The following is a 15,451-nucleotide window of genomic DNA, read 5'->3' as shown; positions in this document are numbered from 1 at the left end:
TCCAGATCACTGGTTTTCTGCTGTATCATCTAATCCACTGTTTAGTCCCTCTAGTATATTTTTCATCTTAGTTCTTGTGTTCTTCAGCTCTGATTGTTCTCATATTTTCTCTTTGTTGACGTTCTCACTCCCACTGTGATTCTGCATTCTTCTCCTGAGTTCAGTGAGCATCTTCATGACTATTACTTTTCACTCTTTATGTGGTAAATTGCTTATTTTGTTTCATTAGGTTTTTTCCCCCCTGGGGTTTTATCTTGTTCTTTTGTCTGGAACATATTCCTCTGGATCTTGTGTAGACTTCATGTACTGAGTGGCTTTGGCAGGCCATCTGCAGCTGAAGTGGGCATGGAACGGGGGGTGGAGGCACTGGGGCATGCCATGCAGGAGCTGCCTTGGCAGACAACAGGAGCAGGCATGGGCCAGGGGGTTCCTGGGGCTGCACCAAGACCACTTTGGTGGGACAGCTGGAGCTGGAGTGCATACAGTCAGGGGAACCTGAGATGCAGGGCACCAGCACTGCCTTGCGGGGATGGCTTGAGATAGTGTGGACTGGGGTCTGGGGCACACTGAGCTGGCCTTGGCAGACTGACTTAGAGCCCTGGATCACGTTCCCACCTGTGATATCAAGGTGAAAAGGGAATACAAAAAATCTTGCTGTCTTGCACCTCTGACCTTGGAGAGAGTTTCAGCAGTGTCCTTCCCGTTTGGCAGAAGTTCTAGGGTGGGTAAATGAATTTCCCTCACATATAGTCTAGGTGCCCTTTAAACAAGTGTTTCTCCATTGTGCCCCAGGGCAAGCAAGTCTGTGCCTGCCCTTCAGTGATATGCTTTCCTACTGCATGTCACAGTGTTGGGGGTGGGGTTCCTGTCAATACCGTGTTAGGAGGTTTGAAAAGGAAGTAGACTTGTTCAGGCTTCAGAGGCAACATTAGGCCTCTAACTGATTAGTGACCTTGCCTGGACTACATGCCTGCTTGTGAGCTGCCGCCAGCAAGTCCGGAAGCACTTAAGATAAAGAAGGGGGACTTCCCTGGTGGTGCAGTGGTTGGGAATCTGCCTGCCAATGCAGGAGACATGGGTTCAATCCCTGGTTTGGGAATATTCCACAAGCCTCAGAGCAACTGAGCCCATGTGCCTCAACTACTGAGCCTGCATGCCACAACTACTGAAGCCCGCATGCCTAGAGCCTGTGCTCTGCAATGAGAAGCCACCACAGTGAGAAGCACACAATCTGCAATGAAGAGTAACCCACACTCTCCACAACTAGAGAAAGCCCGCACAGCAATGAAGACCCAAAGCAGCCAAAAATAAATAAATTAAAATAAATAAATTTTAAAAAGATGGGAGTGGATCATGGAATTTCTTGACCTTGGGGACCTGGCAAGTTCCTGGGGTCTAGAACTTCTTATAATACACAAAATGAGATAAACAGCATTGCTGAAGAGACTCACAGCTGCATATTTGCATGCAAACTGATGATATCACTTTGCAGCCTGGTATTATAAGCGGGACTCCTCTAAACTGCAATTTGAAGTCTCACCTGCAGAGTGGACACACTGCCTGGATTTTCCCAATTGGGACTCCAGATTACTGTTCTTCGGACTTCCCAGCTCTGTTTGAGTCTGGGTGTAGGTGTTGGCCCAATTTGGTGGTGTACATGCTTTTACTTTTCTTTCCCTTTTCATTTTTTTCTTTATTTTTAATGATTTTCTATTAAAATTAAGTTGAAATTGTCATTTGTGTGACGAGTGGTGTCTTCTTGTTAACGAATCCTTCGAACCTAAAATGAAAGTAAAACTTTTGGCAAGACATACTGTGTCTCCATTTCTCTTACCCATCTCTATGGGTACACCCCTCCTACAAACGTCTCTATCATTTTTGTTGTACAGATGCTGTTCAGTTAGCTGTCAGTTCTTCTTCAGGAGGAATTTCTTTACATGCAGATGTTAATATGTTGCATCCATGAGAAAAGGTGAGTTCAGAATCTTCCCACACTGACACCTTGGGTTAGAACTTTGGGTAGTATTGTATTAGGTGTCTCTTATAAACTATGCCCAGATGCACTTTTAGTCTAATCTGAGAATTTCTAAGAGATGATTTTAAATCATCTCCTGCATTTTAATTATTAAAATATTTGAATTTATTTCTTCCACGTTATTTTGTGTTTGCCATTTAATATGCTCTTACTTCCCTTCCCCTTTCGTATTTCCAACTGTATTCTTTTTTCATCATTTCCCTATCATATATTTTAGAAGTGATATTTTTCATTTCAATATTCATACTGTATATTGTATAAGTACATAGTTAAAATTTTAAATGTATTTTTTTCTAGCTAAATATAAAGCTATTCTGCACTTCAGTTCTCAAAAATAAGACAAAGTTAAAATATTTTGTTTCCTTCTACTCCCTTCTACTTTTCAACTTCCAAGTTTACTTCTTGATAGAGCATGGTCTCTATCAAGAGAAAAAAAAAAGAAGTGTGAAGAATATATGCAAAAAAGAATTAATGGTAAGCAAAGAAATTATTAAAAATTAGTTAACTAAGTGTGTATTTTCTATAAAATAATAATAACAAAACTGAATATTTTAGTTACCAAATACCCATTTCCCTTTGTTATCCCAGGAGACCTCTGGAAATTTAGAGTGTGAGAGAGGGAGAAGTTTTTATTCTTGTACTTTGGGGCCAAAGATTCCTTTGAATACCCTGAACTGGGAAAGATAGGTAATTTAATCTCTGTTACATTATAATAACCATCAACCACCTGTAGCTCATACTGGCTGGGTTCCCGCAAAAGTTTCTTTCCTATACACAGGTGAGGCCATTGATGCTCTCTGAAAAGTCCCACTTCTATATTGCAGAGCTATAATTTCCAGAATCCACTTCTTCAAGACATAGTCTCCTTGACTTACCAATTTCAGTTTTTGGTCACCCATTTGGTCCTAATTCTTCATTGACTTTATCTGGTTGGTTCTCAACCCACCATTACACCTGACTGTTCTCTATACCTTTCCCTTGGTCTCTGGTATCTTGATTCAGCACTTGGCTTTGGTCTCCTGTCCAGCTAGGCGAGATAGTCACGGGGAATAGTAAAACCATGGAATATTTCAATGTGCTCTTTCAAGTATGTATCTAAGAACACAAAAATCATATGTGAGATGATCAGTACATGTAGCTGGACTAAATTCATGCTAGTAGCCAAGAGTTGCCTTTCCCCATAGACCAAAATTATTAATAAACCATCGTATATCTACAAAGAGAATTGAGAACTTTACTCCTAAGTCGCAAGATCAACTCACACACTTGCTATAATGAAGAGGGAAGGTTTCTGCCTTCATTTATTTTCCTGGCATCTGACAGGAGACGGCTTAAAGGTTGCTGACTACCTTTCTATTACTCTGATTCAAGCAGAAATTCCTTTGGAGATCCACCAAAAACATTGCTGTAACATACATGGCAAAGGAAAGCAGTTTATGCAATTTAGAGGCTATATTACATAGCTTTGCAGTGTAAGTGTAGGAACTCTGGGTCACTGCTTTGGTGAATAACTTTTTAAATTGCTTTAAGGTAGAAAAAGACTTCTTAGAAACCATTTTATTCATTAGAAACTAGAGAGATTTTTATTCTATGCCTTATAGATAAAATTGTCCCTAGGTGGGGTGGGAGACAGTTGCCCCATGCTTATTTGAGTTAGGTGCAAGGAATTCCATAACTTTTCCAAGTGCTTTTCCTGAAATACCACTGTTTTGTATCCTGAGTCTTGTCTAAACGACATTAAAATGAGTCATTAGGCCACTTAAAACTTTTATGTTCTTGAACCTAGAAACTGACTCACAATTTTACTGGGAGCTCCTGACTTAAGGATACTTGCCTGAGGGTTTCACTTCTTTGCCCTCTATTGTCATTCATATGCCTTTCATTTCTGTATAAATCCAATTCTATGATTTGGAATTAGTAAGAATGGTTTTTGAAAAATAGTCTCCAAAATGACCAATCATATTTGTGCAAGGCTTATTGTTTATGCATCATGTTCTTCTAAAAGGGTTACTGTTTTCTATCAAACAGTGTTTCCTTTAGATAGGGTTTCAATTTAGTTTCAGTGCTCAAAGCTGTCCTAAGTGTTAAGGGAGAACATCTATAAACTTAGGTTTATTTGCATTTTATGTATTGTTCTTAAAAAGCCATATGGGCATATAATTAAATTTTTCTTAACTTATTCACAGTGTTCAGATTATAGCTTATATATAAGTCTCCTCCAACTTGCGGCAGTTTATAAAGTAGCCAACAAACTCCACTATTGATTTTGCATCAATATTGGTAAACTTTTTTGGAATTAAAAATTAACTCAGTAATTAATAGCCATTAATAATTCGATCTCTTTTTCTTTTTTAAATAACCAGATTCTGCAATCCTTTGGTGGATGCAAAAGCAAACAGATTAGGCCTGTCTCTTGGCTGGGTGACCTTCTGTGTCACTGATCCAACCCTTAAAGGCAGTCAGGTTTCTTATCTGGGGTCCTTGGATGAATTTCAGAGGGTATTCTATGAATGTCTTAAAATTCAGGGCAAATATTTCCTATGTGAGAGTGTGTATGGATTTTCACTTAACTTTTACCAAAAGAATTTGTGTGGTATAGTGGATCAGCGTAGTACAGTGGGCTCTAGAGTCCATCATCTGGATTTGTATTCCAACCCACCACTAGGCTGTGTGACTCTGAACAAGTTACTTAACCTTTCTCTGCTTCAATATTCTCAAAATTGCAGAAATAATCTTACAGGCTTGCTGTGTGGATTAAATGTGAGGATTTTATGGGCATATGAAGCCCATAATACAGTGGTAGGTACTCAGTAAGCACTCACTAAATGTTAGTAATTACCATCATGTTCTCAAAGGAATTTGTAACCACCAGAGTTAAGAGCCACTGATTTAGGCATTTTAGAATTATACTTAAAGAAAAGAATCTGTTCCTGAATTGAAAAGTCACACTAAAACATAATTCTAATAAAATATGCATTTGTAAAACATAGAGATGCATATTCATAATTAGAAAGACCTCATAAATAGCTCTGAAAATGTGGAAGGCCAATCTGTATTGTTTTCCAGGGGAGCAAAAGCATCTACCTGATCTTGGGTGAACTCCCAGATGAATCACTTTCAGTCTGCTCCTGGCTGCTGCACCATCCAAGCTTGTCTTGAAGCCCTGAAATAAACTTCCAGGGTGAGAGCTTACCTTGTGACTACATTTGTTGATGCTTTCTCAGCATTTTTATTTTCAATTAGCACAGAAGTCAAAAGTTACAAAAGCAACGAGATTATGCATCTTTTAATGAAAGATAAAACAATATAAACATTCAAAAATTTACAGAGAAGGGATCAACTTGAATACATTTGGAGTAAAAAGTGTTTCATTTAAATATGGTATAAAAATAAATGCGAGAAACATTAACCAAGAATATACAGACAACAGACAAAGACACAAGCTTGTTTCTGACTGTGATATATTGGTGAAATGAAACTTTCTGTGCTAATTTATTTAATAAATGTGAAGCTGTATGTATACTTATTGATATATGCTTTTTTTCCTTTTACAATTCTTCCAGTTTGTGACTGAATTTTTAGTGAACTGTGTGTCTAGAAGAAGCTTTAAGACAGAGAGAAAGGGGAGAAAAAGATTTACTTCACTTGAATCGTTAAAAAAGGAAAAGACACAGATCCAACTTAATACAAGGAGGAAGTCAGCAGACATTTTGAAATGGAGGCATCGAGATGGTAGAGTCCCTTGGAGATGGCAGTGCCTTAATGTACACAAAAAAAGAACAATTCAGGTCCTTTGCTCATGCAACATCTTGGTCTAATGTCCTCTGCTGCAGGTTAACAACAAAGAACTACAAAGTATACGCAATGACTCCAGTTCACTTTCATGCTACAAGATGATCCTTTTAATAAGACTGAACAAGGCTTGTTAACTTCTTTGACGTGAGAGATTTCCCCTGAGAAAAAAATATAAAAAGAAAAATATGATCACTGAAAACCTGCTTATGAGTAGCATCTATTTATTGCAGCTGATTTTGTGCAAGGGTCAAAATGGAACTCTTTAGGTGCATCTTATTTCAAACTTCATGACCAAGTTCCCTCCTTCCCTCCACCAACACATCAAACAAAATGATCCTCCCTTCTTCCATCCTCCCACCCCTCCCACCTACTTCCTCCCCACTGCAAACAGACTGATGGGTTCACAGCACAAATCAGCAAATCATAAAACATGTCCAAAATGTTCCACTGAGGCTTAGCGATGATGCAACACCTAGGTTTGCAACTGGTTATAAACATGTAACAACAAACCTTAGGAAGCTGCTCTGCAATGTGAATGCATTCCTGTTCCACTGCTGAAATTAGTGTTGCATTTATAAATATCTAGGTATGCAGAGGGTACGATTTAATTAAATAAAACGATTTTTGAGGGTGAGATTGCTGGAAACTCAAGATTGAGTCTATCCCCTAACCTATATGGTAATGGAAAAACAAACAACCAGTGCCAATATAGTCTATTTGTTCTGTACTTCAAACTGTAGACACCTTACTTTTCCACTTGATTTCTTCCAACCCCAATCCCAGAAAAATCCCATATATTCTGATTCTACATTTTATGTTAATACCTACTATACATATTCATTTTCTGAAAACCTTGATAATCAAAACTGTAAATTACAAATACTCTAGAGAGGTAAGAAATTTTAAACTTCTGATCAGAATAGCAGATCATTAATTGGTTATTTCTGTTTTATCCCTCATTGTATGTTCTAGTATAAAAATATATGGAATTTGTACTTCTCAGAGGATAAAATAATAATGGAAAAATCAAAATATTTTTTAAGAAATATAATAGTAATAACTTAGTCATAGCAATAGTCTTGATTGACCACCTAATGTGGCTCAGAGTTTGATAAATGGGTGGTGTGGTTTGGGGAGCGGAATCAGCATTCATGACCATATTTTGGGAAAAGAATGATATATTTAAGAAATTGTTAATAATTCCAAAATCAAGCTTTCTTTACGTACTGTACAGTAACTGACAAGGCCTTTTTGTATACTTGAACAGCATTGATGAAAACGAAGCATCATTCTCTTTTAATCGGAGAAAGGGTTCAAAACTTAGTTTTTAACAACTGATAGTAAAAGATCCAAAGTTTAGCAAAGATCTTTCCCACTTAGCTATGCTCTAATCACTCTATGGGAAGAAAAATATGAAAGAAAACGCAGATATTTAACAGGACACCCTACTTTACATTGGCCTTATAAACAAAATATGCTTTGTTTCTTCTTGCCACAACTTCTGTGCTTGTTTCCTCATTCATACAATGGGGATAATAGTAGTACCTGTTTTTAAAGCTTGTTGTGAAGAATAATACAAGTAAATTACTTAAAACTGTTCTCAGAACATTCTGTCTACTCAGTTTATGTTACCTATTACCTTATTATATTATTATTATTATTATTTCTTATTAGGACACTGACCCAAAATCACAATTCTGACTCTGAGAAGAGCAGAAAATTTCTCATGCATTGGAAGCTGAAATTATACTAATTTTTAACACTCCAATCCTGAGCAATAGGTTAATCAAATAATGTTGGAATAGAAAAACTACTTTTCTATACTTGAAAACTATATTATTTCATATATTTACTACTGTTTTATGTTATTAACATGTGTGCATATATATTCATTCTGAGGCTAACGTATTTTTAAAAAGTGCTTACTGTTTCTAATGCCATTTGTGAGATGGAGAGAACCATATACTGGTTGAAGCATAAGAGTGAATTCTTATACAGTTGAGGAGGAGGATAAAGATGTTAATATAAAACTAATTATTTTAAAACTACAGATTAATGTAATATGGCTCAAACTATTGAGAAGATGAATAGCATAGTTACATTGAAATAGGAAGCCATTTGCAACTCAGAGTCATTTTTCATTTGGATGGGTGGAAACTGTGTCATCTTTGTAAATGTAACAAATAGTAACATTGTTCTCTTTCTACTTTTCCCCCCCAAATATCCTTGAAGCTATTAGTATTTGTCCTGGTATGGGCTTCATTAAAAGCGGGGGAGGTAAAAGTTTAGCTTGATAAGCTGTTGTCCTAGGAGATAATTTTAAAACACTCATTCATGGAATGAGGTCTACAGTAAACCTCGGGTTTGTGATAATAGGAAAACTGATGAACAGAAATGGGAGATGCAATTATAATCCAATAAAGATGTTAAAATGAAAAAAAAAAGAAATGGGAGAACACATGTATACATGTTAACATAGCCACACAATGAAACACTTGTGAGATATGGACTCACCAAATACGTAATAAGGGTATTTGTTCTGTGTATTGAGACAATTAAAAGGCAAATTTGGGTGTAACTAATAGTAAAAAGAACTTAAGTGTCCCACTCAGGGGTCAAAGTAAATAGCATGGACACCGAAGTGAGTCATCTAGATTTGAAGACCTAGATTACTTGGCTCTATCTGTAAGCCCCGTGCAAATCTTGCCTTTTTCACATACTAGAAAGAAAAATACATAGGTGCTCTCTAGTGCACAAAGAAATACCAGTTGCTCACTCTACTGGAAAATCTTAAAAAGAACACTAATCCTTTCTTGAGGGTAGGAAAGAATATAATTGCACATCAGATATTTTGTAACAATCCTTTTCAGTGAGGTTCCTTGGAGGCTGTATGAAATCACCTTAAAAGATAATTATGCTAATTATCTTTTCATAATTTTTCTAAGTTGAAGATTCTGGGAAATTTTCTGGGTTTTTTTTGGAAATTTTCATAGTTAAGTTCTAAAATCTTATTCTAGAAACTAAAAGGGCTAAAAATCCCTTACCAATAGCAACTTCTACCAAATTGCTTACAACTGAATTCCATAGAATAATAATTATTTTTAACCAAATGACTACAATTGTGTTATATGAGTCATACCCTTTCTTTTTTTTAAAGGAAAAGAATTTGAAAAAGAATAGATACATATAAGGTATAACTGAATCACTTTGCCGTACACCTGAGACTAACAGAACATTGTTAATCATCTATACTCCAATATAAAATAAAAATTTTTTAAAAATAAAGGAAATAGATTATATTGTAAATGGAAATCCATGGAGAAAGACAAAGACAGAAACTCAAAACAAAACAAAATAAAAACTCAAGATCTGGGCTTCCCTCGTGGCGCAGTGGTTGAGAGTCTGCCTGCCGATGCAGGGGACGTGGGTTCGTGCCCCGGTCCGGGAAGATCCCACATGCCGCGGAGCGGCTGGGCCCGTGAGCCATGGCTGCTGGGCCTGCGCGTCCGGAGCCTGTGCTCCGCAACGGGAGAGGCCACAACAGTGAGAGGCCCGCGTACCACACACACACACACAAAAACTCAAGATCCTATGAGATTTTGTAATATCTAGTTAATGGACAGTATGCTAGAAAAAGAAGCACATGATCAATTTCAGGACAAAATTAACCTACTTTAACTGGCACTTAAGACAGAGCCTCTGGCTAATCTACAATACAGCTACCACATAAACAAAGAAGTTTTCTAGTGTCTCAATAAAATTTCATCTCCACCAAACCAATTCCTTCCTATCTTAAATGTTGCATAGAGATTTTGTTATAATTAGGAAAAAAAACTCCCCCAAACAAAACTACCTATTGCTGGTTCTTCACCTTCTCAAGTTAACTATCAAAAGTTATGAATTTCACCTGATTTTTAACATCTTTCTTGGACTTAAAGTGATAACATAAAGTTGACAAAGAGCTGTGAGCCAGTAGAAATGGACATAAAAGTCAGGCTCTTAGCTCCAGTCTGATAGCCTTGAGATGGAAGCAAATTTCCACACTCCTTTCCTGCAGACACTAATCCATAAAGGAAGTAGAGAGAAGCTATATTTGCTTGAGTGATCAACTGTTTTATTACTGTCATAAAAACATACAGCAGTCTTTCTGAGTCTACAGGACACTAAACAAACCAACGATAAATGAAGGGATGGATTTTTAGAAGATAGGCATGAAAGAGTTTAAAGAGAAGAATAGGAAATTATCAGCATATTTTGGATTAAAAAAGATGTTAACATCTTAACTCTTATAATTCCTACTTGTCTTTCCCATATGTTGCTGTAGACTTAGAAGTGTATTCTAGAATGCCATGTAGGCTCCAGAGGCCAAAGTGAGAGGCTGAGACCAAGAGAGGGCAAATCTTATTGACTTTCTACTGGTGTAGAAAGTCAGTTGTCTAACCTGTGCTCAGCCCCACAGCTGTGTTATAAAAAGAGTTGACAGTTTGGTGGTAATGAGATGCTGTTGGACTAGAGACAGGACATGTATGCTCTTAAAACAGGTTGAACTAAAGGATGTTATCTGTTTAGTCTTTTACTCTCATACTGAAAATTGCCCTGGTTTCACTTAAAAAATATAAATGTCTTTGCCTGGGTTTCAAAATCTTTCATAACCTGGTTTCCCTGGCCTTTCAAACTACCCACTCTCACTTCACAGAATGGTTCTTTGGCCGACTTTTGCACCTGTTACTCTCTCAGCTCGGGTTCTACTCACTCTTCAGTTAAACTCTTAGGCTTTGGCTGAAGTCTTCTAATTGCCCCTTAAGTTCTTCTGCAGTTTCCCTCTCTGGACTCTTTGCCAATACTTGTACATTTTTTATACATGCTATTTTGTACAATTCTCTAAGTTACCTGGCTTGGTGAAGCAATTGATACCTGTTAAACAATATTAATATTATAGAAGTCCCCAAATATGTGCTTGCTTTGCATGAGCTGAGTTCCTTGGCTGGAAATCACATTTTAAGAATAAGCTTCTAGAAACCAGGGTAATGAGATTCAAATGTATTGGGACAAGTAACTTTTATCTTGGGGGAGGTGAGGCAAGGTAGGATGAGAAATGGGAGCACTTGGTCACACCGTATTAAATAATTAAGTGAAGGAATTTGGGTCTTTTCAACTCTTATTTTGCCCTGGTTGTTCATATCAATGAAACTAACCAGGAATGCGTTAAGAAGGAAATGAACTAGGCTAGGGGTTTGGAAAGACCTTCCTTGCTTTAAATGAAACCAAGCCTCCTAGGTTAATTTGCAGGTGGGTGTACTGAATCACTGTGAATAATTTTAGCAAAACTGAAAAGTGTGAGTTTCAAGACAAAGAAAGCTCAATTATTGAGATTTAAGAAAGAAAGGACGGGGATTCTGTAGCTAGTTTGGAGGCTGGTATATTTAATGTTGAACGCTGGAAAAAATTCTGTTATTATGTACTTAAAAGAGATGGTTTATGAATACATTTATATGTAAGAACTTATTACTAGCTCCCTGTGCGGTTTGAGATAGAAAAAGTAAAGCCAAATACTTACATTTCCTTAGTTAAGAATAGTTTCCTGAAATAAAAAGTGTATATCCATTAGAGAAAATGAGGAAAACATAGAAAAAATATAAAGAGAAATAACTTTACCCAAAATACAGTTCTTACATGCTAATATATCATTTTACGTTTTATACAAAAATGTTTTTTATTTTTTTTTACAAAACTGATATTATACTGTGCATAGTATTATGGCTTTTTATGAGTAATATGCTTATTTAAATGATCCTATTTTGATCAATTACCCATGTAAAATATATTTCTTCTAAAACAATGTTTTGTTGAAATTCATGACATTAGTGGGAAAGCAAATCAATTTAGAAAGATGCTACCAACATTAAGGAAATAATTACATAGCATAGAATAGATCAAAATACATCAGGGTGCGTTGCACATAATAAGGGAATGTATTGTTTCTGAAATGTTATTTTAGTCCTACACACCTATAAATGTACACAAGTACAGTTTATATAGGGTTTCCCTGGTGGCGCAGTGGTTGAGAGTCCACCTGCCGATACAGGGGACGCGGGTACGTGCCCCGGTCCGGGAAGATCCCACATGCCGTGGAGCGGCTGGGCCCATGAGTCATGGCCACTGAGCCTGCGCGTCCGGAGCCTGTGCTCCGCAGCGGGAGAGGCCACAACAGTGAGAGGACCGCATACCGAAAAAAAATAAAACTGTTGAAGACCTTTGCTCATTTTTCTAATGATGTACTGCTCTTCTGATTATTTTTTTGATAAGAACTCCCCATATAAACCATATTAGATCTTTGTCATGTACACGCTCGTTTACTCATTTTTAAAAAGAGTTTACCAGACTTGAGGACAGGAAGTTGCTTTAAACAAAGGTTCTTGGACTAAGTAAGGCATTTAGCAGTTTTTCATGGTATCTCTGTGGATGACACAGAAAAAAGTGAGGTTCATAACTAAATAAACAACTACCTTCAAGGTGTGCTAATTTTTGGAGTAGTGGAACTCTGTCTTCCTCTCTGTACTTTATGGCATTTTAATCAATAATTTGCGTGATTAAACTGATGGAATTCTGCTAAAATGAATGCATGATGCCAATTTGCTAATCTTAGTTAAAAGACAGGGTAACAAAGAGATACTCCAAAAAATTATGTAAGGCTATAACTTACAAGATAAAACTTAATGGAAAGAAGGATAAAGAACCAAACTTACATGAAAATTAATAAACAAACAATAAACCAATCTAGCAGTAAAAGAGAAGATTGGGGAGACATAATCTGAGCTCACAAGAAAAAAATTCTCGATTAAAAAAAAATTTTAAGCCCCAAATGACCCTACAATTTGATATGGTTGCTGTGACTGGGAGCTGGGGTGGGGAAGCTGATACAATGCTCAGACTGGATTGTAAAAGTTATATATGTTCTTTCTTTCCTGTTGGGCAGATGATATTTCCAATCTATGCTGGTTCGGTTACTTCTCAAGTATTGTGTTCAGTTATCAGTTTTGGAGGACTACTGATTAACTCGAGTGGATATAGGAGGTGAGCAATTAAGGTGGTGAAAGAACATGAGATTATTGAATGAGAAAACATTAGAAGCCCACTTTCCCAACGCAAGGCTCACTCAGATTAAAATTGATGGCAATTTTAAAGCAAGTTTATTAAGTCTTGTTAAGTGTTCAGCTTAGTTTTCATAGAAATATCTTTTTCTTTTCATACTCAAATTTCAGCAGCTTATGACATTTACATAAATTATGTAATTACTATAAGTTCAATTATGGTAAACAGCTATGGGAACAAACACACTTGACTCATCCATGTAATTCAAATGCTGCTTGCAAAAATGTGTGAGCACAACTGGAGAGTAGCCTCTCAGATGTGACACTAGGTGTGCCCTTGGCACCTATCAGTGGGGAGAGTGGAGGGAATCTGTTAGGCTAGGGCAGTGGTTTTCAAAATGTGGTCTCCAAACGGGTAGTATCCGTATCACTTGAGAATTATTTAAAAAATTAAAATTCTTGGATCTTACCAGAAAACTACTTAATTAGCCTTTCTGAGAGGTGAGGTCTAGCTATCTGTGTTATGAGAAGTTCTCCAAATGACTGATGCAGCTTAAGGGAAGTGAGAACCACTGATCTTTGGTAAGGAGAAGTCTGGCTGCTACCTAGATCATGGTTCTTAAACTTAATTCTGAAGCGCTTGTAAACAGTGAGAGAGAGAGAGAGAGAGAGATTCTAACAGTTTACCTGGGATAAGGTCAAGGAATCGGCATTTTCCAAGCCCCTGCTTATTTTGAGATATAGGATATGGATAGTTGAACCATACAGAAAAACGGTAAACTAGATTTTAACTAATGGAAATAAAAACAAAACTTGAGAGGAAATATAATTACACCTTCAGGTAATTCAACAGATGTCTAGATCTACTGGAATGTTTGTATTATTCTGCCTAGCTCCAGGAGACAGAACTAGGATAAATACTTCGAAGTTACCAAAAAGTAGATTATTCTAATAACAAGGAATGAAATTTTTTAAAATGGAATGGACTACCCCTGCGTTCTAAAAGTACCACGTCTCTGGAACTTATAAGCCAGCAAATACTGGATGCATACTTGTCATTGAGTCTACAGAGGAGATTCATGCAATGGCTGGGGATTGGACCTGGGGAAATTGATGCCTCTAAATCCCTTTTCAATTTTGAGACTCCAAAAATTCATTTTCAATGTCTCCCAAAAGTCCTTTGAAGACTTTTAGAATTAGAAGAGATAAAGACTTCCCAATAGTCTTTTCTTTCTGGTGTTGGAAGTATGTTCCTCCTAGATATTAATATGTATATTTCAAGTGAACAGTTTTGATAATGGGTGCTTGCTATCCCTGTTTACATCAGCCATGTCCATCGAGTAATTTTTCTATTGCTGACGAAAGAGAAAGAAAAATCTTTAACACCAAAATAAGCAAATTGGAATGAATTGATGAACCAAAAAAATGACGGCTGATTTTTTATTCTCCAGAAATAATAGTGCAATTTAGAAATGGTGTTTTAAACTTCCAATAATGACCACAAGCTTATTTTAATAATGCTAACTTCTGGACGTCAGAAAACAACAGTGACAAAAACAGTAATCAAAATGTGATGCACAATGCAGAGGATATGGGATTTTGCCCAGTCTGGGCTTGGCTTATGGTACCTGCCAAACAAGAAAACACAGCAGGGTGTTTGTTTATAAACAAAATATATCTAAGTCTATAAACATGTATGCAATTTAGATAAAGATGTCTATTGTCTAGCTATTTTAAATCACTCATTTTAGAGTTATTGCCTCCAAGTACTAGCATAAATTATGGAAAAGTAAAATTCACACCCATGGCTGGTCATAAATATAAAAACGGCTTTCTTTTCTGAAAAATGTTTCATAAAGGAATGCTAATGAACACATACAATGGGACACGTGGCTTTAGAATGGATAACAGCAAATGAGATGGCTAGATGATGATATGGGGCTGCTTAGTAAGTGATTTCATATCTAGATATAATTAAACATATGAATGTATTTGTAGTGGCAATTAAATTTAGACATAATCCCAATCTTTATCAATTTAAGTTCCATTTATATTTTTCCTAGCTATGTAAAACACATTTATAAAAAGAATATGCAAACGTATTGTCCTCAGGCTATTGATGAAATTCTATTTAACTGTATATAATACTATTAAATTCTATTTAACTCAGGGAGGTAATTGAGATCAAGACTGAGATTGATAGTTGACTGTCTTCAAGTACTTGACAAATATGGTAATGTACATAAGCATACACAAATATTCCGCATCTTCTTGCTTTACTCAGCTACAATTTTTTGTCATAGTTAAGTAAAACTTCCATTTCATATACTGTCAAATAAAATAGAAGTGATAATGTAAAATAATTTATTAACTATTATATAACTTTCAATTCCTAATTGAGACAGTCTGAAGTTTATTGTTCTACTATCAACTCTTCCAGTAAACTTAGCTCAAATATACTGTAGCCTGTATGTAAATATACTGGTGCTAAAAGTTGTACTCTTCCTCCTTTACTTCCTCTCTCTCATTG

General features: G+C 36.5%; 1 pseudogene; it reads right to left on the bottom strand.

The window, feature by feature from the left end:
- Positions 1-5,375: 5,375 nt before the first annotated feature.
- The window catches only part of LOC137231166 (regulator of G-protein signaling 7-like), a 31,571-nt pseudogene continuing 21,495 nt past the window's right edge, over positions 5,376-15,451 (bottom strand).

Source organism: Pseudorca crassidens, chromosome 9 (genome assembly GCF_039906515.1).
Source record: "Pseudorca crassidens isolate mPseCra1 chromosome 9, mPseCra1.hap1, whole genome shotgun sequence".
Taxonomy (NCBI): Eukaryota; Metazoa; Chordata; class Mammalia; order Artiodactyla; family Delphinidae; genus Pseudorca; species Pseudorca crassidens.
This window is presented reverse-complemented; position numbering and strand designations above follow the sequence as displayed.